General features: G+C 41.9%; 1 long non-coding RNA gene across 1 annotated transcript; it reads left to right on the top strand.

Annotated features, from left to right (window-relative positions):
• Positions 1–16821: 16821 nt before the first annotated feature.
• Positions 16822–19149, top strand: LOC147367644 (uncharacterized). The gene is made up of 2 exons (XR_015131943.1): positions 16822–17081; positions 18871–19149. It is a non-coding gene; the product is annotated as an uncharacterized LOC147367644 (long non-coding RNA).
• Positions 19150–27192: the final 8043 nt, after the last annotated feature.

Genomic DNA, 27192 nt, shown 5'->3' with positions numbered 1-27192 from the left:
CCAACTCCTGGAGCCTAATCAAACTCATGTCCATCCCGTCAGTGATGCCATCCAACCATCTCATCCTCTATCGTCCCCTTCTCCACCCACCAAAATCTTTCCCTGAATCAGGGTCTTTTCAAATGAGTCAGTTCTTTGCGTCAGGTGGCCAAAGTATTGGAGTTTCAGCTTCAACATCAGTCCTTCCAATGAATATTCAGGACTGATTTCCTTTAGGATGGACTGGTTGGATCTCCTTGCAGTCCAAGGGACTCTCAAGAGTCTTCTCCAACATCACAGTTCAAAAGCATCAATTCTTCGGCACTCAGCTTTCTTTGGAGAAGGCAATGGCACCCCACTCCAGTACTCTTGCCTGGAAAACCCCATGGATGGAGGAGCCTGGTTGGAGAAGGAAATGGCAACACACTCCAGTGTTCTTGCCTGGAGAATCCCAGGGATGAGGGCTGCCGTCTCCGGGGTCACACAGAGTCGAACACGACTGAAGCGACTTAGCAGCAGCAGCTTTCTTTACAGTCCAACTCTCACATCCATACATGACTATTGGAAAAACCATAGCTTTGACTAAATGAACCTTTGTTGGCAATGTCTGCTTTTTAATATGCTGTCTAGGTTGGTCGTAACTTTTCCAAGGAGCAAGCGTCTTTTAATTTCATGGCTGCAATCACCATCTGCAGTGATTTTGGAGCCCCGAAAAATAGTCTGTCACTTTTCCCACTGGTTCCCCATCTATTTACCATGAAGTGATGGGACCAGATATTATGATCTTAGTTTTCCGAATGTTGAGTTTTAAGCCAACTTTTCACTCTCCTCTTTCACTTTCATCAAGAAGCTCTTTAGTTCTTCTTCGCTTTCTTCCATAAGGGTGGTATCATCTGCATGTCTGAGGTTATTGATATTTCTCCTGGCAATCTTGATTCCAGCTAGTGCTCCATCCAGCCCAGCATTTCTCATGATGTACTCTGCATATAAGTTAAATAAGCAGGGTGATAATATACAGCCTTGATGTACTCCTTTCCCTATTTGGAATCAGTCTGTTGTTCCATGTCCAGTTCTAACTGTTGCTTCTTGACCTGCATACAGATTTCTCAGGAGGCAGGTCAGGTTGTCTAGTATTACCATCTCTTTCAGAATTTTCCACAGTTCATTGTGATCCACACAGTCAAAGGCTTTGGCATAGTCAATAAAGCAGTAATAGATGTTTTTCTGGAACTCTCTCACTTTTTCGATGATCCAGTGGATGTTGGCAATTTGATCTCTGATTGCTCTGCCTTTTCTAAATCCAGCTTGAACATTTGGAAGCTCATGGTTCACATACTGCTGAAGCCTGGCTTGGAGAATTTTGAGCGTTATTTTGCTAGTGTGTGGGATAAGTGCAATTGTGTGATAGTTTGAGCATTCTTTGGCATTGGCTTTCTTTGGGATTGGAATGAAAACCGACCTTTTCCAGTCCTGTGGCCAAGGCTGAGTTTTCCAAATTTGCTGGCATATTGAGTGCAGCACTTTCACAGCATCATCTTTTAGGATTTGAAATAGCTCAACTGCAATTCCATCACATCCTCTAGCTTTGTTCGTAGTGATGCTTCCTAAGGCCCACTTGACTTCACATTCTAGGATGTCTGGCTCTAGGTGAGTGATCACACCATCATGATTATCTGGGTCGTGAAGATCTCTTCTGTATAGTTCTTCTGTGTATTCTTGCCACCTATTCTTAATATCTTCCACTTCTGTTAGGTCCATACCATTTCTGTCCTTTATTGTGCCATCTTTGCATAAAATGTTCCCTTGATGTCTCTAATTTTCACGAAGAGGTCTCTAGTGTTTCCCATTCTATTGTTTTCCTCTGTTTCTTTGCATTGATCACTGAGGAAGGCTTTCTTATCTCTCCTTGGTATTCTTTGGAACTCTGCATTCAAATGGGTATATCTTTCCTTTTCTCCTTTGCCTTTTGCTTCTCTTCTTTTCATAGCTATTTGTAAGGCTTCCTTAGATAACCATTTTGCCTTTTTGTATTTTTTTTTTTTTTCTTGGTGATGGTCTTGATCCCTGCCTCTTGTACAATGTCATGAACCTCTGTCTATAGTTCTTCAGGCACTCTGTCAGATCTAATCCCTTGAATCTATTTGTCACTTCCACTGTAAAATCATAAGGGATTTGATTTAGGTCATACCTGAATGGTCTAGTGGTTTTCCCTACTTTCTTCAATTTAAGTCTGTATTTGGCAATAAAGAGTTCATGATCTGAGCCACAGTCAGTTCCTGGCCTTGTTTTTGCTGGCACTATAGAGCTTCTCCATCTTTGGTTGCAAAGAATATAATCAATCTGATTTCAGTACTGACCATCTGGTGATGTTCATGTGTAAAGTCTTCTCTTGTGTTGTTGGAAGAGAGTGTTTGCTATGACCAGTGTGTTCTCTTGGCAGATCTCTATTAGTCTTTGTCCTGTTTCATTCTGTACTCTAAGGCCAAATTTGCTTGTTACTCCAGGTATTTCTCGACTTCCTACTGTTATATTCCAGTCCCCTATAATGAAAAGGACATCTTTTTTTGGGTATTAGTTCTAGAAGGTCTTATAGGTCTTCATAGAACCATTCAATTTCAGCTTCTTCAGAGTTCCTGGTTTGGGCATCAACTTGGATTACTGTGATACTGAATGGTTTGCCTTGGAAATGAATGGAGACCATTCTGTCATTTTTGAGATTGCATGCAAGTACTGCATTTCGGACTCTTTTGTTGACCATGATGGCTACTCCATTTCTTCTAAGGGGTTCTTGCCCACAGTAGTAGATATAATGGTCATCTGAGTTAAATTCACCCATTCCAGTCCATCTTAGTTCACTGATTCCTAGAATGTCGATGTTCACTCTTGCCATCTCTTGTTTGACCAATTCCAATTTGCCTTGATTCATGAACCTAACATTCCAGGTTCCTATGCAATATTGCTCTTTACAGCATCAGACTTTACTTCCATCACCAGTTACATCCACAACTGGGTGTTGTTTTTGCTTTGGCTCCATCTCTTCATTCTTTCTGGAGTTATTTCTCCACTGATCTCCAGTAGCATATTGGGCACCTACCGACCTGGGGAGTTCATCTTTCAGTGTTCTAGCTTTTTGCCTTTTCATACTGTTCATGGGGTTCTCAAGGTGAGAATACTGAAGTGGTTTGCCATTCCTTTCTCCAGTGGACCACATTTTGTCAGAACTCTCCACCATGACCCATCCATCTTGGGTGGCCCTACACGGCATGGCTCATAGCTTCATTGAGTTAGACAAGGCTGTGGTCCATGTGATCAGATTGGTTAGTTTTCTGTGACTGTGGTTTTTGCCACATTGATAGCAAGATGAACATGAGTTTTAGCAATTACAGATATCAGTCTCAAAGATTTCCAGATATAAAGTCAGTAAACCATAGATAACAGATTTATGGACATGGGGAGAGGGGAGGAGAGGGTGAGATGTATGGAGAGAGTAACTTGGAAACTTACATTACCATATGTAAAATAGATAGCCAGTGAGAATTTGCTGTATGTCTCAGGAAACTCAAACAGGGGATCTGCATCAGCCTAGAAGGGTGGGATGTGAGGGGAGATAGGAGGGAGGTTCAAGAGGGAGGGGATATATGTATACTTATGGCTGATTCATGTTGACATGTGACAGAAAACAACAAAATTCTGTAAAACAAGTATCCCTCAATTAAAAAATAAATAAATTTCAAAAATAAAGTTAATAAACATGAACATTCAACATCATCCTCTATGTCTGCAATAAACAAGTAGAAAATGAAACCACACAATGAAAATGCAATATCTAGGGGACTTTCCTGGTGGCTCAGACTGTAAAGAATCCGGCTGCAGTGCAGGAGAGCCGTATTTGATCCTGGATTGGAAAGATCCCCTGGAGAAGGAAATGGCAACCCACTCCAGTATTCTTGCCTGGGAAATCCCAAAGACAGAGGAGCCTGGTAGACTATAGTCCATGGCATCGCAGAACAGATATGACTGAGTGACTAATACTTTCAGTTTCAAGTAGAACAGAATGGAGAGCCCAGAAACAGACTCAAGTGTTCACGGGCATCTTTTATGTAGGAGATAATTTCATAAATTTGTAAGATAGAGGTAGATTATTTAGTCAATGTTGATGGTAAAATTGACTGTGTAAATAAAGAAAAGTGAATTTGGATCCTGACATCATGTCATATTTGAACAGTTTGGATTAAAGACCTAAATCTAAAAGATGAAATTTTAAAGAAATGGAAGAAAACGTAGAATACTTTGGTCATTTGGGAAGTGGAAAGATTTTGTAAACAAGATCTCCAAAGCCTGAAGAATAAGGCAAAAAATTAGATGGATTTGACTATATCAGAATTAGAAAATATTTTTTCCATAGTGAATTTGGATTTGTTTCCATGAAGTTAGCAGACAGGTAGTAAATTGGGAGAAGACATTTTTTAGTGTACAAATCAGAAAGAGGATTTATATTTAGAACATATACAATATTTATAAAAAACAAGAATAAAGGACAAGAAATAGAAAAATTAGCAAAAGATGTCAATGGGCATTTTTAAAAGGGGTAATCTGATAAAACATCATTCTCACTAACAAAGAGGAAGATTCAACTAGTTCATTTCAAATTAGTTTATTATAATAATAAATTTATTACTATAAAATTGACAAAATCTGAAGGTTGAATAATAAAAAGATTTCTATTTAAAAGGCATTTACCATCTCTCCCTTTGCAAATCCCACTAATGTAATACAATTTTAAAAAATATAAATTTTAGTTTCATGTTTTGGTCTTTGCTAAAAGAGCAAAATGACTAAATGAATAAATAAGTGAACAAAAGAATAAACAAATAGATAAAATCAAAGTACAAGAATAGAGTCTTGGAAAAAAAGAGAACATAAAAAACATGAATTTTTAGATGTAAAGTGGACAGGAGTGTAATTGACTTAGCAGAGAAGATGAAATGAATGTTTAAATGCCTGCAAGGGTGGATAAGTGTGAAGAGTGGGCAAATGTGTTCTGAAGACTCCCTGAAGTCTTTGTATTGAAGAAAACAGCCACCTTGAAGCCACTTCAAGGTGGGCTTGTGTGTGGAGCTGCTAACATTATGAGAGTTGAAAGTGTGCAAGGCAAATATTTGAGTTATCTTGGTCTCTTCCTCCACCACATCCTGCAGCAGGTGCCCACACCTCTCCTGTGCCTGACAGGATCCCAGAGATTTAGTCTAAAGACATCAAAATACACAAGCTGTGGCCAGGTATAGTCATTGACTTGCTGCTGCTGCTGCTAAGTCGCTTCAGTCGTGTCTGACTCTGTGAGACCCCATAGATGGCAGCCCACCAGGCTCCCCCATCCCTGGGATTCTCCAGGCAAGAATACTGGCATGGGTTGCCATTTCCTTCTCCAATGCATGAAAGTGAAAAGTGAAAGTGAAGTCACTCAGTTGTGTCTGACTCCTATCGACCCCATGGACAGCAGCCTACCAGGCTCCTCTGTCCCTGGGATTTTCCAGGCAAGAGTACTGGAGTGGGCTGCCATTGCCTTCTCCAAGTCATTGACTTGGGAGCCTCACAAAGAAAATGCTGCCATGGTTTTAGAGTAAGGTGCTCTTAGGAGCTTCTAGCAAATCTTTTGGTGCCTCACTCAACTATGAATGACACAGGTAAAGCATTAAGGATTTGACAAAAGTCTCCAGCATGAAACAGAAAGACAAAAATGAAACAGAGAAAAGGGAATTAGATGAGGCAAATCTATAAAGACAGTGGGTTTGTGTTCGCTTGGGGAAAGGCAGGCTGTTGACAGAAAATGAGGTGTGACATTGATAGAGATGGGTTTTCTTTTGGGGGTGCTGAAAGTTTTGGAAAATTGAATGGGATGATGGCTGCATAACTTAGCAAGTATAGTAGAAGTGTCAAGATAGTTACCTTTTTGAGCCCAGATCCCTAGAGTACCATTATAAGCAGTACCTTGTGTTTCTGTCCAGAACTGTTCTGTGTATAGGCAAATTACATACACATGCATGCATATGCAAATGACTTCCATGTAGACACAAACATGTGTCTGGTATATGTTTTACAAAACGGAGGCTTTGTGCATTTTTCGACTCACTTAAAAAAAAAAAAACACTCAACTACGTGTACGGGACATTCTTCCATGTCATTGAGTGTATTTCTTGCATTCATTTTAGGATTGCATGATATCACGCAGAATGGCGGAAGCATAATTTATTAAAAATCCTGATGGATGTACATCTCAGTGGTCTACATGCCTTTGCCTTTATAAACACTGAACAGCTTCATGTCTATAGCCTTGAGAGCTTGTGCAAATATTTCTAAACTATGAATTCCTGGAGTCCAACCACTGCCAAATTGCCCTGGCAGGGTTTGTTTCAATTTATTAATATACTCCCTCCTCTCCCCTCATTCTTGTTAGTGGTAAGTACTACCAATCTTCTACATTCTTGCCAACCTAAGCAGAGAAAAGTGATCTTCTCTCTTTAATTCACTTTCTCTGATCACTGTCATCCTTTTGTTTCATCAATTGCTTTCTAGCTTTCTGGATGCTTTTAAACAAGGAATATCCAGCCTTCAGAACTTTCTTTACTAGACCAAGAGTTCATGGGATTTTTCATGTTGAAACAAGTGGTTCTTTTCCAAGGTCATTGAACACGTACTGCATCAGGCAGCAGACACTGTGCTTTTCCTGCATCGTTTCCTTCTCTCATCGTGATTCTTGTGAGGGGAACTATGATTTAGCCTCATGTGGTGATGAGAAACTGAAACCTAGAGGGATTAACTCACTGTTCCATGGTTAATACATCAATAGTGTTAGCCACTCGATTCATTACTATTAATATTAACCAAAGGTTAATACATTGCATCAGGAGCAACTTTGCAATGTTAATGAGAAAAATGACTATTAACATGGCTGGATAATTTATTAAAGTATTATTTTTGCTTTGGTCTCATAGTTTTCCTCTTCCATGCCCCCAAAAGCCTTGCCTCAGGTCATTCTCAGGATGGAAATGAGTTGCACAGCTGTTGTATCTTCTTAGCGTGTGGGATGTGTATGTGTGTGTGTGTGTGTGTGTGAGTGTGTGGTTTAAAACCAGACTTTGGTTTTTGGGGCATTGCTTTCCCAGGAAGGAGGCTGCAGCCAAGGAGGGGTTGAACAAAAAGGAAGCACTGACCCTGCAGGAAGATCCATTTTTTAGCTCAGGAAAACCTAGGGACTGTTTTGAGAAGCCATGTTGGACAGGCCCAGATCCCTCACAAAGCTTCAGGGAGAATGGCTGTCCACTCCTGCAGGCAGTGAGCCATGTGGACCAAAAGACAGCAGACCTTTCAGAATAATCTGCTCAGTATTAGGTCCCAGAACCACCATGTGGCTCCATGGAGAGCTGGGAGGAGGTTCCCACAAAGATGGAAATTGAGTTTTCTACCAGCCAAATAGGATAGGGATTTCAATTCAGACCTCGTTTGATTTTGAAAAAAATAATGAGACATTTCTTGCATTCCCATGTTAATATTTGCAAGTTCACTTTTATTATATAGAAAGAGCATATCTTGGGCAGTTCCTGATATATCCAAGGTATTAACCAACAAAAGATGTAGATGAATCAAATATTTTTAGCTCAGTGAGCAAATGACTACCAGACCACCAGACAATGAAAGTTTGATTGAAACCTTGCATCTGGTTCCTGTCAACCAAATAGAGGCAAAATATGTGCTCAAGGTTTCTTGCCAGTTAATTTAAAAAGAAATTTGGATTTCATGGGTCTTAGCTGAAGTTTAGTTCCAGGGACCTGATAGGCATGAAACCATAAGTAATTGTAATGAGTTAGACAGGCTCATATTTTCTTTTCCATATTGTAAAAGCAATGATGACCACTTCTCAAGATATTTGAAAGTAGACACTAGTTACTCACAATTCCTCTCCTGAATACAATTTGTAGTTTTCTATTGCACATTCTTTCAGTGTTCTTCCTGTGAGAATGGAAAACACATCGTATCTATGTACATATGTTTGTATTTGTAGCAGCATGGAATTCTCATACAGAAGATGGTGTGCATTCTGTATCTTCACAGAATAGTTATCATGCTTTTATATAGTCATTATGAGCATTACTCATCTTCTTGCTTAAAGTCCATCAGACATAGATCCTTGTTTTCTTATCTATTCCCTGTGGTGTTTGAGTCATTAGGTTACTGTTGGGTTTTTGCTCCTAGAAATAATGACACGGCCACACCTCTGAGCAGAAAGCCAGGAGCCAAAGATGGAGCCCTCCCATGGCTCTGCATTTGTGCCTGTCACCAAGTCACCTTCCCAAAGGGCTGTGCCAGTTTGCACTCAGCAACCCGCGTGGGGTTGGCCATTCTTCTTTTCCAGATTGGTTAGCAAAAATGGTGTGTTTGGGATTAGCAGATGCAAACTCTTATATATAGGATGAATAAACAACAAGGTCCTACTTACTATACACAGGGAATTATATTCAGTATCTATGATAAACCGTAATAGAAAAGAATATGAAAAAGAATATATATAAACTGAAAAAGAATATGTATATATAAAAATATATAAATATATATAGAGAGAAATTAAACACAACATTGTAAATCAATTATACTTCAATAAAATTAAAAAATAAATTAAAAAAGGATGTGTGTGTGTTAGGGCTGTGTATGTGTTAGTTGCTCAGTCGTATCTGACTCGTTGCAACCCCATGGACTGTAGCCCACCAGGCTCCTCTGTCCACGGGATTTTCCAGGCAAGAATACTGGAGTGGGTTGCCACTTCCTTCTTCAGGGGATCTTCCGACCCAGGGATCAAACTGGAGTCTCCTGCATTGCAGGCAGATTCTTTACCATCTGAGTAACCGGGGAAGTCATTGGTCTAATTTACACTAAGATCATGAATGATTGTGAACATCTTCCCATGTATTTAATAATGAGCTGTTTGGCCTCTGTTGTGAGTATACTTTAATGACAGTGAGCTTGTGTATTTTAATTGTTCCAATTGGTGCATAGAGAAAACCCAGAAGCTCATTTCCCTAGAACTGGTCTTGTCTTCCCGTGAGATGGGAAAGGAAATTTGAGCTTTCCCATGAATGACACGCCTGTAGTTTAGAGGCGCCCCTTCCTGTGGTGTGCTCAGGTGGTCCAAGCGCCAGTCCACATCCTGGCTCTCCTCCTCTGCTGTCTGCAGAAGCCGGAGCTCCTAGCCAGTTCCTGGTCCCTGCGGCCTCCCTGGGTCATCTTATAAATTTAATTCCCACACAAAGGATGGGGCTTGTGTGCCATGGTTTTTGAGTTTATTGAGGTTTGAGTGCATTTTGAACTTATTAACAATATAACCAGTAGGAAAGAAATAAATACCAACCCAAACAGTTTAGAAGGCTATTTAAGAAACTCGAATTTCTACAGTTGACTAGGAAAAGTGTGCCTGAATGAGACTTCTCAGGTATATCTGAGTGGTCATCACTTCCTGCAGTCTTAAATGGGAACAGAGAGTGAAGTTCTCTGAGTCACATTTTCCCAGAGATGGTCAGTTTTCTGTCTGCTTGGCTGAGCTACAATTCCGGATTATTCAGTGAAACACTCCTCTAGGTGCTGCTGTGAAAGTGTGTTGTAGATGTGATTAAAGTTCCTCATCAGTTGTCTTTAAGTAAGGAGGATTATTCTACATGACCTGGGTGGTTTGATCTGATCAGTTGAAGGGTAGAGGCTTCCCTGATGGGGGAGAGATTCACCATGGACAACAGCTTCAGTCACCCTTTCACAGAGTCTACCTCACAAATTTCAAACTTGTCCCATCAGACCCCAAAGCCACCCTTGTGACAAACCTCTTAATATATGTTTTCTACAGCTTCTGTGTCAGAGGTTGAACCCTGGCTGACACACGCTGCAGTATCCTGGTCGTCTGCCTCCCCTCCCTCCCCTTCCCCTTTCCATTCCACTCTGAAAGGACTTTCGTATATCCCATTCTCCACTTTTTCCTGGAGCCACTTGGGCTGATGCAGCATAGAGAGAAAAGTTGATTACTAATAAGAAACTATAACCAGGAGGTGTCTTAATTGTTTCCACCTGTCTCCTCCCATCCAAAATTTCATTATGAAAAATTTCAAACCACAGCAAATTTGAAAAATGTTATAATAAATGCCTGTACAATCTGTATTTTGCCATGAACTTTTCATTACATGTATCCATCCACGTATAGTCTACTTGTCCATCAACCCATATTATTTTTTGATGCATTTCAAGTAAGTTCCATATATTAATACCTTTCTCCCCAAGTTCTTCAGCATGTGCATCATCAAGAAAATTAACGTTAGTGTATAGCTCTTTTAAAAAATTTATTTATTTATTTGGCTGCATCAGGTCTTAGCTGCATTATGAGGGATCTTAGGCTGTGACACATGGAGTCTCTAACTGTGTCATGCAGGCTCTGGAGATGTAGGCTCAGTCATTGCAGCACATGGGCTTAGTTGCTCCATGGCATGTGGGATCTTAATTCCCCAGCCAGGGTTTGAACCCACGTCCCTTGCACTGCAAGGTGGATTCTTAACCACAGGGAAGTCCCTCTTTTGTTGAGGAAAGTTGAATACAGTGAGATGCCAATTCTTAAGTATACCATTTAATGAGTTTTGAAAAGTGGTTTCACCTGTGTGATCTGAAGTTCATCAACACAACATTCATATTACCCCAAATTTTCCCCATGTTCCCTCATTCATCCTTTCCTCACCCCACCAGAAGCAACCATTGATTTTCTCCATCCAAATTAGTTTTGCTTATTCATGAAATTAATAATTATGGAATCACAGAGGGCATACCCTTTTGTTTCTGTCTTCTTTCATTCAACATGATGTTTTTGAGATTCATCCATGTTGTTGACATGTCAGTTTGTTCCATTTTGCAGGTGAGACACCTTTCATTGTACAGATATATCACAGTTCGATTAAACATTCTTTCATTGATAGATATCTGAGTTGTTTTGGCTATTATGAATAAAGCTGCTATGAATGTTCTTGTGGGAAAAAAAGTGGAAGCAGTGACAGATTTGATTTTCTTGGGCCCCAAAATCACTGCTGATGTTGATTGCAACCATGAAATTAAAAGATACTTGATCCTTGGAAGGAAAGCTATGACAAACCTAGACAGTGTATTAAAAAGCAGAGACACCATTTTGCCAAAAAAAGTCCCTATAGTCAAAGCTATGGTTTTTCCAGTAGTCATGTACAAATGTGAGAAAGCTGAAGAACTGAAGCTTTCAAATTGTGGTGCTGAAGAAGCTCTTGTGAGTCCCTTGGGCAATAAAGAGATCAAACCAGTAAATCCTAAAGGAAATCAACTCTAAATGTTCATTGGAAGGACTGATGCTGAAGCTGAAGTTCCAATACATTGGTCACCTAATGAGAAGAGCTGACTCATTGGAAAAGTCCCTGATACTGGGAAAGACTGAGGGCAGGTGGAGAAGTGGGTGGCAGAAAATGAGATGGTTGGATGGCATCACAACTCAATGACATGAATTTGAGCAAACTCTGGGTGATAGTGAAGGATAGGGAAGCCTGGTGTGCTGCATCTGTGGGGTCGTAAATAGTCGGACATGACTTAGCGAATGAAAAGCAACATCAAATGTTTTTCATTGGGTTAATATCTGGGATTGAAATTGGTAGGTTTCCAATGGTATGCTTATGTTTAAATGAAGCTACCAGACCTTTTCTCAAGTTGGTTGCACTGTTTTATACTTCCACTGGTAGGACTTGGGGTCTCTGATTGCCCTGTATCCTCATCAGCGTTTCATATTGTCAGTCTTTTATTTTGAGCCATTCTGGTGGGTATGTAGTGACATCTCATTTGGTTTTAATTTTTACACTTCCCTGATGACTAATGATGTTGAGCCTTTTTTCATGGTAATGCTGTTTTTGGTCATGTGTTTACAAATCTCTAAATCACTTCCACCCCCAGCTTTGTGGGAGACCAGAGAAACCTGGTCAAGAGTTACACTCTAAAATTCTATTTTGAGAGATGTCTTCATGAAGCCTGGGTAGAATTCTTGACTCTACTGGGGAATCTGAACACATAAGATCTAATATAAATGCCAGGTTCTGAACAGAAGAGACTCTGTGAAAGGCCAGTTGGGTCAGGATCTAGAGCAGTGAGTAAAGGAGCTCATGAGGACCATGGAGTCAGTGAGAACCATGGAGTCAGTGAGGATTAAGGGGTTAGTGAGGGCCAGGAGCACCAATGAGGCCACTGGCCTTGAGTTCTGGGTGTCTAGTCCACCTCCACGCATCAACAGTGAGTTGAGAAGGGATGTCTCAGGCTGTAATAACTATCTGGGGGCAATTTTCCAATAAGGCAGTAGTTTTTTTCTTATGAATTAGTATATGACATTCATATGATAAAATTATTGAACATTTTCCTATTGTACATACCATAAACACTTCCCCCAGTCTATTGTTTAAGACTCTAGCTACTCACGTAGTGATTCTCCAAAGTGGGGGTGGAATTATGATGGTGATTTTCAGATATTAATGTGTAATTCATTGCATAACCCCCAAATGTTTGGTGGTCAACATTCTGAAAGGTTGTGGCCACAAACTGTAAGTTACCTCAGGAATCGTGACATCTGGAGGAGAGGATTTCGATCCAGGGCCAGAGATGAGGCTTGATCACTCAGAGCTTCTGTGTGGCAAAGTTTTATTAAAGTCTAAAAGAGATAGAGAAAGATTTTGACATAGACATCAGAAAGGGACAGAAAGAGTGATAACTGTTAGGGCTTCCCTTGTGGCTCAGAGGGTAAAGCGTTTGCCTACAATGCAGGAGACATGGGTTTGATCCCTGGGTCAGGCAGATCCCCTGGAGAAGGAAATGGCAACCCACTCCAGTACTCTTGCCTGGAAAATCCCATGGACAGAGAAGCCTGGTAGACTACAGTCCATGGGATCACAAAGAGTTGGACACGACTAAGCGACTTCACTTCACTTTATACCTGTTAGCAAGCTGCTAATCAGATAAAAAAACACCTCAAGACTGAGAGAGCTGCACCAGGCCCCTCTCCCACAACATGCATTTTGAGATAGAATGGCACAAGAGGAGTCATCTCTGGCCATAAAATAATTGACATGAAGCTTGAAGAAAGGCAGTTTCCAAAACAAATACATAACTTAATTAGCATAGTTTAAGGAAACATTTCCATGAATAAGACATACTGGTTTCCTGAGCCATTATCAGCTCAAGGTTTGAGAAAAAGGTTAGTCTCAGGTGAAACAGATTTGAAGAAAGGCAGATTCCAAAGCAAATACATAGTTTTAATAACCTAGCTTAAGAAAAATATTTCCATAAGAAAAATGCATTGGTTAGCTCAAGGTTTGAGAAAAGTTAAGTTCAGGTGGAACCAGGTGTCATCCTGACAACACAGAATTAATTTTGTATTTATACTTTAATAAATATACTTTAATATACTTTAATTTTGTATAGAAAAGGAAAAAACTGTCTACCACTTGCAATTTATTTCCTCCTGCTGCTTGGGAACCTTTGGGTTTCCTACCTGACCACTAACACTCTCAATTTCTCAAAGCTGAACTTTAGATTGAATCAAGTACTTGGCTGGAAAATGATTTGTCTTTCTAGCAACTCCAAATTATTTGCCTATAGAGGAAAATGGGTGGGAGCCATTGGATAGCACTCCCTGTTCTAAGCTAACCATGTAATGCAAAACTGGACTTTTACAAAGATACAAAAACAAGAGGTGATTTTTCTATCTTAAGTTTTGTTGGGTAGGAGTTCACCAGAGGTTCATTCAAATTTCAAGTCCTTCTCCAGTCACAATATAGTTTGATTGTCAAAAAGTCAAGGCAACTGATTCTACCAGACAGGAACAGTCTCAGAGCAATAAGAGGACTTCCCAGACAGAGGGGGGCTTTTTTTCCCAGGAGAGAGGGCAGCATAAGCTGGCACATCTGCTGGGGACACCCTCCTGGTTTGCGTTGGTCCCGCATGTCAGGGCCATGCAGGGCCTCTGTAGACTGAAAGTTTCTGTGCGCCACGCCTCCCCCTCCATCCCAAATTCTTATGTTCAAACCTGACACTCAATGTGATAATGTTAGGAAGTGGGACCTCTGAGAGGTAAGTAGGTCTTGAGGGTGGAGGCCCCTTGGGTGGGATCAGTGTCTTTCCCCTATGTGAGGACACAGCCAGAAGACAGCCATCTATGAACCATGAAGTAAACTCTCACCAGATACCAAATCTGCTTGTGTCTTGATCTTGACTTAGCCTCCAAAACTGTGAGAAATAAATGTCTGTTAAGTCACTAAGTCTATGGCAAATTTCTTGTAGCAGCCTGTATGGCCAGTGGCTCCTGAGGGGTCTCTGCATTAGTATTCACTATCCTTCAGTGATTGAGTGAATTTGTGAGGGAGTAACTAATTGCCTTAGTCAGCTAGGGCTGCTATAAAAAAACACACCATAGGCTGAGTGGTTTAAACACCACAGATTTATTTCTTACAGTTTAATGACTGGAAGTCCAAGATCAAGGTGCCAGCCAACTTGATTCTCTGATGAACCCTCTCTCCCTGGCTTGAAGAATGGCTACCTTCTTGCTGTTTCCTCACATGGCAGAAAGACAGAACAAACTGTCCAGTCCCTTCTTGAAAGGACACTAATCTCATCATGAGAGCCCCACCCTCGTAACCTATCTAAACCCAATTACCTCCCAAAGGTCCCATTTCCAAATACCAATGAAATGGGGGTTAGGGTTTTAATATATGGGTTTAAAAAGGGAACACTTCAAACTATAATATTCTGCCTCTGCCCACCCCAGCCCCCCCACAAATTCATATCTTTCTCTGTTCAAATACATTCATTCCATACCAAGAACTGCTAAAGTCTTAATTAATTCAGCATCAATGCTAAACTTTAAAGTCCAAAGTCTCATCAAAATCAGGTATGGATGAGACTTGAACTATAATTTATCCTGAAGCAAAATTCCTCTCCAGCTGTGAAGCCAAACAAGTTATATGCTTCTAAACACAATGGCAGAACAAGCCTACAATAGCTATACCTATTCTCAAATGGAGAATTAGAAAAAAAAGAGGAGGAAGGTCCCAAGCAAGTACAAAGCATAATGAGGAAGATTCCAGAAGACCTTAAAGTTTGAGATTAATCCTCTTTGATTCTATGCTCTGCCTTCTGGACCCACTAGACTGGTTTACGATGAGATTTGTTTTAAAGAATTGGATTATATGGTCATGGAGGCTGAGAAGTCCAAGGTCTGCAGTCTGCAAGCTTCACACATAAGAAGACCCAGGAATGCCAATGGCTGAGTTTTAGTCTCAGCCCCAAAGCCTGAGAAGTAGGGCTTTGTAAGATCAATGATGTGCAAGTTCCAGTCCAAGTTCCAGTTAGAAGACAGGAGAAGACTGATGTCCCATCTAAAAGACAGTCACACAGAGAGAGCAAATTCTCCCTTCCTCCCTTTTATCTATTCAGGCCTTCAACTGATTGCAAGGGCTGTCTGCTTCACTCAGTCTACTGATTCAGATGCTAATCTCATCCAGAAACACCCTCACAGATACATCCAGAATCTGGTTTAATCAAATATTGGGGCACCCTGGTTTTCTCAGGGTATATGCCCAGTAATGGTATTGTTGGGTCCTATGCCATACATCATATGGATACATGTAGAGGCCAACAATATTGTGGGGGCAATTATCTTCCAATTAAAAATAAATAAAAAGCATATACACAGAAAAAATAAAAAGAAATACATAAAAAAATAAAAGAAATGAAGAGGTTAATATAAGGGTTGATGTATCCCTGCTATAGCAGAGGCCACGGTGCCCCATCCACAGCCCTTGGTCTCTGGAGTTCCAGGTAGAGAGTTCTATCAGGTCCTGCCCCTGGTGTGAGACAGCCTGAGCTCAAGGCAGGCCAGCTATCCAGATCAAGAATTGGTGGACAAAGACCTGGCTCCCTTTCCCGTGGAGAGCAGTCCTTGGGTGCACCACAGTTTCTCAGAATAGCCTCAAGTGACCTCATGAACCCCATCCTCCACATTTGGCTTCCTTCCCTTCCCTGCCTGCCACCTCAGTCAGGTGCCTCTGGTCACCTCCCAACTCTTGTACTGGAGTCAGCTTTGGGGGACCCAACACAAACACCCAGAAAGAGTGAAACAATCATAAAGAGTCAAGATGTTGTCACACTTGCCTCATCTCTTTCCCTTTCCCTGGAGTATCTTAGACCAGATCCCAGACATCATGTGATGACACTAAAGATTTATGGGTCTGCTCAGGGGAGGAATGGAAAGGCCTCCTTGATGTCACTTTCACACATATTAGCACAACTGTGTCCCTCTTCCAACCCTCCCCTTCCCACCACAAGCCCGGATACCCATGCCTGCCATCTGGACACAAACTGGGAACGTGTCAACCCACTTATCGCTTATCGCTGTTTATCTTTTAATGCATTATCCCAAGGCTTCAAATTGTGGGTGGGTGTGATAAATTGTGGAGAAGGAGATTCCCTTTAAATAGAAGGGTCTTTTATTAGACAAAGATAAGGAACAGGGGGAGAATCACTCTTAGCAAGCAAGCTCAAGCTGTGCCTGTGGTGGGGCGAGCAGCTTGCTGTAAAAGACCGAGAGAAAGAGGTAAGTTGGGACCAATAGTTGCTTTCGAGGGCATCATTTTGTAAAGGTCAAACGCTTTCCATCGTCCGCTTGGTGATGGTGATGTAATATGGTCACAGCGCTCACACTGGGTGCACCTCTGTGCTCTCAAGCTCCTGGAGGTGAGATTGAACATCATGAATCTCTCTTCAACAGAATCAAGCAGCTGATTACCAGAGGAAGATTGGTTCTTCACATCCTGTCTACAGCTTTTCTCTTACCTTCAGCCTTGGTGGTGAGAGAGAAATGTGTGCACTAAAGGCCTCCTGATATTTGGATGAATGGAAATTGATGGAATGGACAAGACTCTCACCAGCCTTGTTCTCCTGATGTTGGAAGAGAGCACAGTGGATTCAACATGTGTGATGCTGAGACCTGCTGGCCGTGGGGCCTGCATCCAGGGAGCCCATGATAAGTGAGTGGCTTCATCTCTGAGAGTCACTGAAAGTGGGCTGGATGCATGTTCTCATTTTATTTCCACCAGAAATCAGGGAGGAAGATCTAGAAGGAAAGTATGTGTGCTGATTATCTCCCCTTTACAACTGGGAAAACTGACCAGGGCCCTGTGAATGGGCGTGGATATGGTTACAGAGCTGGGAGGCCAGGCATACTTTTACCAGCCTTTGAAATGTGCTCTGGGAAGCTCTGCTGTTCATCCCATCGCTTATGCTGTCAGGGCCACGCTGCGTCAGTGGAGGGGCTGACGACTGTGCAATGGGTGACTTTGACCCGTCAGCGAACATTTGGGAAATTCAGTGCTGGGCGTGTTGGAGCTTTCACAATAGGGGTTGGGGTTCTTCCCAGAGATGCCTCAGGAGGTGGAGACAGCTGAATGGGGGCTGTGTGTGCTCATGTCCTCTACTGATTTATGAGTCCCCGCTTGCAGTATTTCGCATGATCCCAGTGCAGCGTGGGAAGGAAATCAAAGTATGGGTTAGTGACGAAGGCAAAGCAGGCCTTGCCACAGGCTGGCTGGGGATCTGAGAAGCTGCCCCAGTGCCAAAGGATGCAGAGACCAGCTGTGCCCGAGGCCCCCGTGGGAGCACAAGATGCTGAGTGCCTGGGAGCTGCCCCCATTGGCAGATGCTATGCTATGCTATGCTAAGTCACTTCAGTCGTGTCTGACTCTGTGTGACCCCATAGACGGCAGCCCACCAGGCTCATCGGTCCATGGGATTTGCCAGGCAAGAGTAATGGAGTGGGATGCCATTGCCTTCTCCTCCCACTTGCAGAGCTGGCCTTCAAAGCCAGTTTTCCTCCACTTCTGCTGTCTGATTCTGGGTGCATCCCATTCCCCCAGCTGGTGTGGTCCTGAAGGAGTGTTGGACCCAGGCCAAACAAGTGCTTGGAACAAGGTAGGGAAGGAAACAGCAGAGGTGAATTTAAATAAAAAAGATGTTCTGTTACATCAATTTTCATTCAAAACTGTTTCGAAGAAGATTAGCTCTTTGGAGACAAAAACACAACTTAGTCTACAGGAAAATGAACTAATGGTGGGCTCATGTATGCTAGGAGTCGGACACGACTGAGTGACTTCACTTTCACTTTTCACTTTCATGGATTGGAGAAGGAAATGGCAACCCACTCCAGTGTTCTTGCCTGGAGAATCCCAGGGACTGGGGAGCCTGATGGGCTGCTGTCTATGGGGTCGCACAGAGTCGGACACGACTGAAGCGACTCAGCAGCAGCAGCAGCATGTATGATACAGAGAAATAAACACTTTACCTTCTAAGGATTCAAAATAACTTCACAGAAGAGCCTTGAGAAGCTCTGCATTCAGCTTAGGGTCCCGGCAGACCCCCGAGTCTTTTTCTGCCAGTCTGTGCACTCTTGACTATTCCAAGTCCATCACAGAAGATGCTGGCCCCTGGACCCAGAAGAGAGGCCTGGGGAATGTCCCCTGCACAGCTTCTGGATCCCCAGAACTCATGGGTAGTGTTTATTTTATTCTCTCTTTTGAAGATTCAAATATATCACACTGTACACTATCACTCTTGGCTGTAAGGGCCAACTTCACCAGAGTGACAGATACCATTTGTTTTGGACTTAATTGTACTCCCTCAAAAGTTATGTGCTGAAGTCCTGACCCCCAGAACCTCACAAAGTGACTGTATATGGAGACAGAGACTTTAAAGAAGTAATTAATGTAAAATGAGGTTATTAAAGTGGGTTCTAACCCAGTATGATGATGGATTTCTCTCTAGGAAGAAGAGATTTAGGAGACACACACGGAAGCCCACGTGAGGACACAGGGAGAAGATGGCCATCTCTAAGACAGGAGAGAGCCCTCTGGAGAAACAACACTGCCCACACCCTTATCTTGAACTTTCAGCCTCCAGAAATTATAATCCCCTAGTTGATGTTTCCATGAGACCGTATTGCAACACCAGTGAAAATGCACAACATCTACTGTACTTTGCTTTCCTGATAATAGGAATCTGTGTTTCATATTCTGAGAGAGAATAAACATCGGTTGTTTAAGACCCCAGAGTGCTTTGTTATGTAACGAAAGAAGACTAATACACTATCCGAACTAATACATGGTTGTGTAAATGCCTTCTCCTGGGAAGCAGGAAACTGGATTTCAGGACACCCAGCTCTCACCCAGGCTGTCAGATGAGGCTTCTTTTATTATTCTGTTCTATATTATTATGCTTTGACAGATTTATTAATTGTTTTTATTATTATTATTATTTTTTAACAAATACTCAGACCTTTGAACAGCTGCACAGCATGATTGACTTTGTCACCCAAAGTTGATAGAATTTCAAACGGAAGAATCGATATCTTGGTCAGCAATGTTGATGGTAAAAGTCTGATTCCTTCTGAGCCTTTTGAAGTATTAAAAATAGCATGTGGATGCTTTTAACTGCTTACCTGATACCTTTGCTGTTCAAAGGTCATGGCCAGGAAAGGCAAAATCAGAGAAAAATCCAGAGCAGACCAGTTCACCAATTGTTGTAATGGGGCTAATCCCCAAGGAAGTAAGAGAGGAAAATAGGCCAGGAGAGGGTTGAAAACTTTACTGGGGTCCTGGGCAAGGCAGCCATGGCTATGGGAAGTGTTTGTTGGCTACTCTGAACTTCACTGGGCACGGTAGGGGGAGGCTGGTGCTGCTGAGGTCCACACAGGCGGGTGGCTGGAGGGTGGGGAGTCCTGAGGCCACCAGGGAACAGTTGTGTTATAACTGACCACATGTGTCTCAGTGGCTCTCAAACAGGATGAATTCCTCTTACCACCCCAGTGAGAAGACATTGGCTGTAGATTGGAGCTATTGCCAAGGCATCTGACAATCAGTGGGGAAGTGGATCTCCCTGATTTCACAGGGCAATAGACAGGAGTAAAGACCTGATACCTCTGAGTTGAAAGATTTTGCTGAAAAACCTTAGGATTAAAAAAAAATATTTATTTTTGCTTGCACCGGGTCTTTGTTGCTATGTTCAGGCTTTCTCTAGTTGTGGTGAGTGGGGGCTACTCTTCTTTGAGGTACACAGGCTCCTCAATGTGGTGGCTTGAGGAAGCTTCTCTTGTTTCAGAGCGCAGGTTCTAGGGGTGCACGGGCTTCAATAGTTTCAGCATGTGGATTCAGTTGCAGCTCTCGGACGTTAGAGTGTGGGCTCAGTAGTTATGGCACATGGGCTTGATTGCCTATGGCATGTGGAATCTTCCCATACCAGGGATTGAACCCATGTCCCCTGCATTGGCAGGCAGATTCTTATCCTCTGTACCACCAGGAAAGTCCAAAACCTTAGTTTTGTTGAGAAATTTTTCATCTTCTGTAAGTTGTTGGTGTTGTATCTGCCCTTGCTAGAATTGTTGCCATTTATGCAAGAGTGTCTCTGAGTGGCATGGACCCTGCGATCCTTCTCCAGCAGTTAATCAAGAGCTGAAAGACTATCAGTGACCACTTAGACCAGAGGTTCTTGGGTTTCCTGCATTAGAGACAAGTTCTGGATATTTTTTGAACATGTTCCGTGAGGGCATCAGACAGTTGTTTAGCTGAGATCATGTCATTTCGTTTGCCTGTGCCCAGGGCAATTGCCTCCACCATTTACAGCCAAAACTATTAATAGACATATGGAGGTCAGATGCCTGACCCTCTGATTTTTTGAAGAAAGTATAGATGTTGCAATAGGGTAGACCGTCAACGACATTCCCAATGCCATGGAACATGAAACACAGGCTCCTGTTATTCATAAAGTAAAGCACAACAGATGCTGTGCATTTTCTTGGTGTTGCAATCTGGTCTCATGGAAACATCAACTAGGGGATCATAATTTCCAGGTTTTACCCACGTAGAGGTAAGTGTGGAGCCTGGGAGAACAGAAGCATTTGGCCACACTGTGTGGAAATCTGGACAAACATAAAAGGTGCCTGGACATTGGATTTGCTTTTTTGGAGGCTCTTGAGTTTTCCCACATGTTCACATCTCCAGGAAAGCCATGTGGTCCCAGGACTTGAGACCATCTGGCCAAACACAGAAGATCATCGATGTTCTACGCACAGGTACATATTACTGTGTGGCAGACCCAACGATCAGATCAGGTTGATATGTGTACTGCCATGTCTGCATTTGGGGTTGACATCCTGGAGGCTCTGGGTAGATGCCAAGGGGAGTTGTGGTTGGCGGGGAGGTGGGTGATGTGGTGTTTGGGGAAGTGGCTGTGGAGACAGGGAGCCTGAGGAGGTGTGGTGCATAACAGGGTTGACGGTGGGAGGCTTCTGGGTCAGTATCATAAGGAAGCGAAAGTCATGAGGCATTTCTAAGAGCCCCATAAAAAGAGAAGAATGAGAGCAGTTGGGGCTGGAAAGCAGGCAAGGAGGAATTATGTGAGGAATGTTGGTGGTATTTAACAGGCATAACTTTGTGTCCTATAGGGGCTTGATATACTCCAAGGTGGCCTTATTGTCATGGGTTTATGACTCACAGTTCCGTGGAGCCCATGGAGGCCATGCAGGGGTCACTGTCAAGCATTTTGTAATCTTGGGGAAAAAGTAATAGAATGCAGGAGATCTTACAGATCAAGACAATGACCTAGGAATTGGGGAACCAGTGTGGGGTTGTTGGAAACCAGCATGGACCCATGTGGGTGAGAGGTTGAAGGTAGGTAAGGCTGTAACATTCAGTTCTACAGTGGGGGGTGGGGGATGAGGTGTTGTCCTTTTCATTGGCATGGAAGCTGGAGTCCACCCTCAGAGTGAGGGTCCCTCCCAGGTGGCTATCCACTGATGGAAACCTGGGGTCCCATGTGGAAGTGTGACCTAGTGAAGCTTGGAGACCTCTACTAGAATCTTGCCATAAACATGTGAACTGTTGCAAATGCAAATTTTCAGTAACTCTTAGGGATCATTTGAGCATCTTGGGCCAAGTCCTGGGCAGCTTCTCTTAGTGTCTGAACTTGATATTTCATCCACAGGGAATAAATCTTCTGGTCCATAGATAGCTGACTTAGTGGGCCTGGATATAGTTGTGACACAGTCCATAGACATAGTTATATAAACATTACAGCCAGTATAATAGAGACTGAGTGGTTAGTGGAGGATGGATTCAGGATTGTTGTTCAAGCTGGCCAAAGACTCTCTGACCAGTTAAAATTGGTATTCTGGATCAATATTCTGCCTGGTAGGTCTCAAACATCTGTGCCATTGGTGCCATTTATAATACATTCCAAGCCTCCCAGGCTTGATGGAGTGTGGGCCTGAGAAATGGTCCTTGCAGTCTGGCATCCCCAGCTGGCCCATTCTTGAGTGCAATTTTGAACATTTTTGGCCATTTGGTTGCTACAGGATTTGGTCATAGAGAGCTCTTTTGGGTCTGCCAGCAGTCCTAGGATCCTAGCCAGATGTAATAAGTCCAATAACCATAAGCCAATTCAGCATTGGCAGCAATTAACTTGGGGTTCCAAAAATTTGTTGTCTAAGAAAGTTGTTTGGCAACCGGGTGGGGCATTTTGAGGCCACAGGCATCTCTCCCAGTCTTTTGTGGAAGTTCCCATGGGCATCTGAGAGGGTGATCAAATGTGGCCAGTGTTTCTAATCAGTGATCAGTTCCTGGGCAGCCAGTGGCAAGGCTTGTTATGTAGTCTGCTGTGTTAGTTCCAAAGCCTGTGGTGCCTCGGTGGGAAGAGGCAGCCTTCCTAGTAATCTGATCAGTGAATTAAAGCAAGATAGACAGGTGTGGAGTATATTGTCTCCAAAACATGGACTGTCTGAGTAAGTGCGGGGCCTGTCTGGGTGTTTTTGGTGGGCGTCAGTGGAGGAGGTGGTGTTTCAATGAGTGTGGATGAAGCCACGTAAGGTAGGGCAAAGTGGGATAAAAGAAGGCCAGCAGGATGGACGGCTTTCCCAGATGGTACAGTTCAGCCAGTATGGTCCATCAGTAAGCCACATGAAAGCAGTGAGCATCTCTGGGGGAATAAGGGATCATCTGCCCATGTTTAGAGTGATCTTGTCCTTGTCACCAGTTATGTAAATGAGGCAGATCACCTCAGTTGAAGTCCTTTGGGGCTCCCTTCTACACAGCCATGAAAGTCACACTTGAAGAGGCATAGAAATTAAGGATTTATTACACTCACAGGTCCCAGAGAAGGAGGACTGACAACCCATTGCCAGGTTGAGCTCTGCTGGCAGGAAAATGGGCCAGGAGAGAATGGTGGGTGATCTTGGAAGGGGCAATCATGGCATGAGGAAGGGATTGTTGGCTACTTTGAACTTAACCACGTTGGAAGAAGAGCAGGGAGGGGGCTGGAAATCTTCTCAAGAGTTACCCTCTGTGCACAGTCAAGAGGAGGCTGATGCTGGTGAGGCTCACATGGGTGGGTGGGCTGGTGGATGGGGAGTCCCGAGGCCACAGGGAACAGTGTGTTACCCCCGTCCCTGTCTTTACCACTGAAGTCACTCTTGAGAACTTATCACTGAGGAAAAATTGTTCAATGAAAAAATTTTTTTCAATATTTTCCCATTTTCTTATTTCCTGTATCTTTGTATCTATCATGTTACATTGAAGGTATTTTTTTCAGCTTTCCTCTTTGTTTCGGAAATAAGGCAGACTATGAAGGATAGAAGCATTCTATTGCTGGTTTGCATAAGGAAAACCATCAAAAGAAAACAAGTATTTTCATCTTTATTCAAGGGTTCTTCTTATGTTTGTTTGTTTTTTAAAGTTATTTCCATATTAACCATATTCCATACACTGTATAGTACATTTGATTGCTTTTTTATTTTATACCTGGAGGTTCATACCTCTAAATCCCCTTCACTTTTTTTACCTACCCCTGACACCTTCCTCTCTGTCAACGGTCAGTTTGATCTCTGTATGCTTGAGTCTGTTGAGCTTTGTTTTTTAGATTCCACATGTAAATGAGATTATATGGTATTTGTCCTTCTCAGTCTGACTTATTTCACATAGCATAATAGCCTCTGGATTCATCCATGCTGTCCCAAATAGCAAGACTTCATTTTTTTAATTATGGCTGAGTAATATTCCATTGTATATGCACCATGATCTTTTTTTATTCATTTATCTTTTGATGGACATAGGTTGCTTCCATATCTTGGCTGTTGAAAATAATGCTTCAGTGAACATTGGGATACATGTATCTTTTCAAGTTAATATTTTGTTTCCTTTAGGTACATACACAGATGTGAAATTGCTGAATCATGTGATGGTTATATTTTTAATTTTTTGAGGAAACTGCATAGTTTTTTCCATAAAGATGGTATCACTTATATTCCCACCAATAGGGCACAAACATTGCTTTTCTCCACATCCTCACCAACGCTTGTTATTGTCTTTTTTATGATAGCCTTTCTAACAAGTATAACGTGGTTTCATTGTGATTTTGATTTATTTTTTCTCTGGTCAGTGATGAGCATCTTTTCATGTCTTTTGGTCATCTGTATGTCTTCTTTCCTGGAAAAATGTTTATTCACACCCTCTATCCATTTTTAATGAGGTTTTTTTTTTGATGTTGAGTTGTATCAGTTATTTAAATATTTTGCATGTTAACTCCTTATCAGAGGTATCATTTGCAAATATCTTTTCCCATTCGTTAAGCTGCCTTTTCATTTTGTTTGTACTTTCTTTCCCTGTGCAAATGCTTTTTAGTTTGCTGCAAGAACATTTGTTTATTTTTGCTTTTTTTCCCTTGCCTGAGGAGACAGATCCAGAAAAATATTACTAAGACCAATGTTGATAAGTATACTGCCTATGTTTTCTTCTAGATGTTCTTTGGTTTCAGGTCTTACATTTAAGTCTTTTTTTTTTTTTTTAGATTCATTTATTTATTTTTGACTGCTCCGGGTCTTCACTGGTGCCCATGGCTTTTCTCTGGTTGTGGCAGGTGGGGCTGCTCTCTAGTAGTAGTGTGAGGGCTTCTTTTGTTGCAGAGCATGAGTTCTAGGTGTGTAGGCTCAGTAGTTGTGGCACACAGGCTTTGTTGTCCCAAGATATGTGGAATCTTCCCAACCAGGGACTGAGCCCATGTCCCCTGCATTGGCAGGTGGATTCTTAACCACTGGACCACCACGGAAGCCCTTACACTTAAGTCTTTAATCCACCCTATGTTTATTTTGTGCATGTGTGAAGGTAGTCCAGTTTGATTCTTTTGCATGTAGCTGTCCATTTTCCCAACAATGTTTACTGAAGAGGCTATCTTTTCCCCACTGTATATTCTTGCCTCCTTTGTCATAAATTAATTGACCATGTAAGTGTGGATTTATTTCTGGATGCTCTGGTCTGTCCCATTGGTTAATGTACTGTTTTTGCACCAGTGCCAAACTGTTTCAATTATGGTAGCTTTGTTCTTGTTGTCGTGTCTGACTCTTTGCGACCTCATGGACTGTAGCAAGCCAGCTCCTATGTCTTCCACTGTCTCCTGGAGTTTGCTCAAATTCATGCCCATTGGGTTGGTGGTGCTATCTAACCATCTCATCTTTTGCTGCCCACTCCTCCTTTTGCTTTGTAGAATAGTCTAAACTCAAACAGGATGATACATTGTGCTTTGTTCTCCTGTCTCAATATTTTATCTTTATCCAAGGTCTTTTGTATGTTTGAACAAATTTCAGAATTATTTCTGCAAGTTCTGTGAAAAATACAATTGGTATTTTGATAAGGATTGTATTGAGTCTGCAGATTTCCTTGGGGAGTATGGTCATTTAAAAAATATTAATTCTCCTAATTTATAAGTACAGCATATCTTTCCATTTGTTTGTGATATCTTCAATTTCTTTCATCAGTGTCTTATAATTTTCTAAGCATATGTCTTTTACCTCCTTAGGTAGATTTATTCCTAAGCATTTTACTGTTTTTTTCTTTTTAAAAATTTTTTATTTATTTTTTAATTGAAGGATAATTGCTTTACAGAATTTTGTTGTTTTCTGTCAAACCTCAACATGAATCAGCCATAGGTATACATATATTCCCTCCCTTTTGAACCTCCCTCCCATCTCCTACCCCATCTCACCCTTTTAGTCTGATATAGAGCCCCTGTTTGAGTTTCCTGAGACATACAGCAGAATCCTATTGACTATCTATTTTACATATGGTAATGTAAGTTTCCAGGTTACTCTTTCCATACATCTCACCCACTCCCCTCCTCTCCGCATGTCCATAAGTCTATTCTCTATGTTTGTTTCTCCATTGCTGCCCTGTAAATAAATTCTTCAGTACCATTTTTCTAGATTCCATATATATGAGTTAGAATTTGATATTTATCTTTCTCTTTGTGACTTACTTCACTCTGTATAATAGGTTCTAGGTTCATCCACCTTATTAGAACTGACTCAAATGTGTTCCTTTTTATGGCTGAGTAATATTCCATTGTGTATACGCACCACAGCTTCTTTATCCATTTATCTGTCAATGGACATCTAGGTTGCTTCCATGTTCTAGCTATTGTAAATAATGCTGCAATGAACAATGGGATACATGTGTCTCTTTCAATTTTGGTTTCCTCAGGGTATATGCCTAGGAGTGGGATTGCTGGGTCATATGTTGGTTAAATCCCTAGTTTTTAAAGGAATCTCCATACCGTCTTCCATAGTGGCTGTATCAATTTACATTCCCACCAACAGTGCAAGGGCGCTCCCTTTTCTCCATACCCTCTCCAGCACTTATTGTTTGTAGACTTTTTGATGATGGCCATTCTGACTGGTGTTAGGTGATATCTCATTGAGGTTTTGATTTGCATTTCTCTAATAATGAGCAATGTTGAGCATCTTTTCCTGTGTTTGTTAGCCTTCTGTATGTCTTCTTTGGAGAAATGTCTGTTTAGATCTTTTTCCCACTTTTTGATTAGGTTGTTTATTTTTCTGGTATTGAGTTGTATGAGCTGCTTGTATATTTTGGAAATTAATCCTTTGTCAGTTGTTTCATTTGCTATTATTTTCTCCCATTCTGAAGGTTGTCTTTTCACCTTGCTTATAGTTTCCTTTGCTGTGCAAAAGCTTTTAAGCTTAATCAGGTCCCACTTGTTTACTTTTGGTTTTATTTGTATTATTCTAGGAGGTGGGTCATAGAGGATCTT

This window comes from Bos grunniens, chromosome 8 (assembly GCF_055505025.1).
Source record: "Bos grunniens cultivar Pamir isolate PY7600 chromosome 8, Bosgru_T2T1.0, whole genome shotgun sequence".
NCBI classification, from domain to species: Eukaryota; Metazoa; Chordata; class Mammalia; order Artiodactyla; family Bovidae; genus Bos; species Bos grunniens.
Note: the sequence above shows the minus strand (reverse complement) of the source record. Positions and strands in the feature narration are given on the sequence as shown.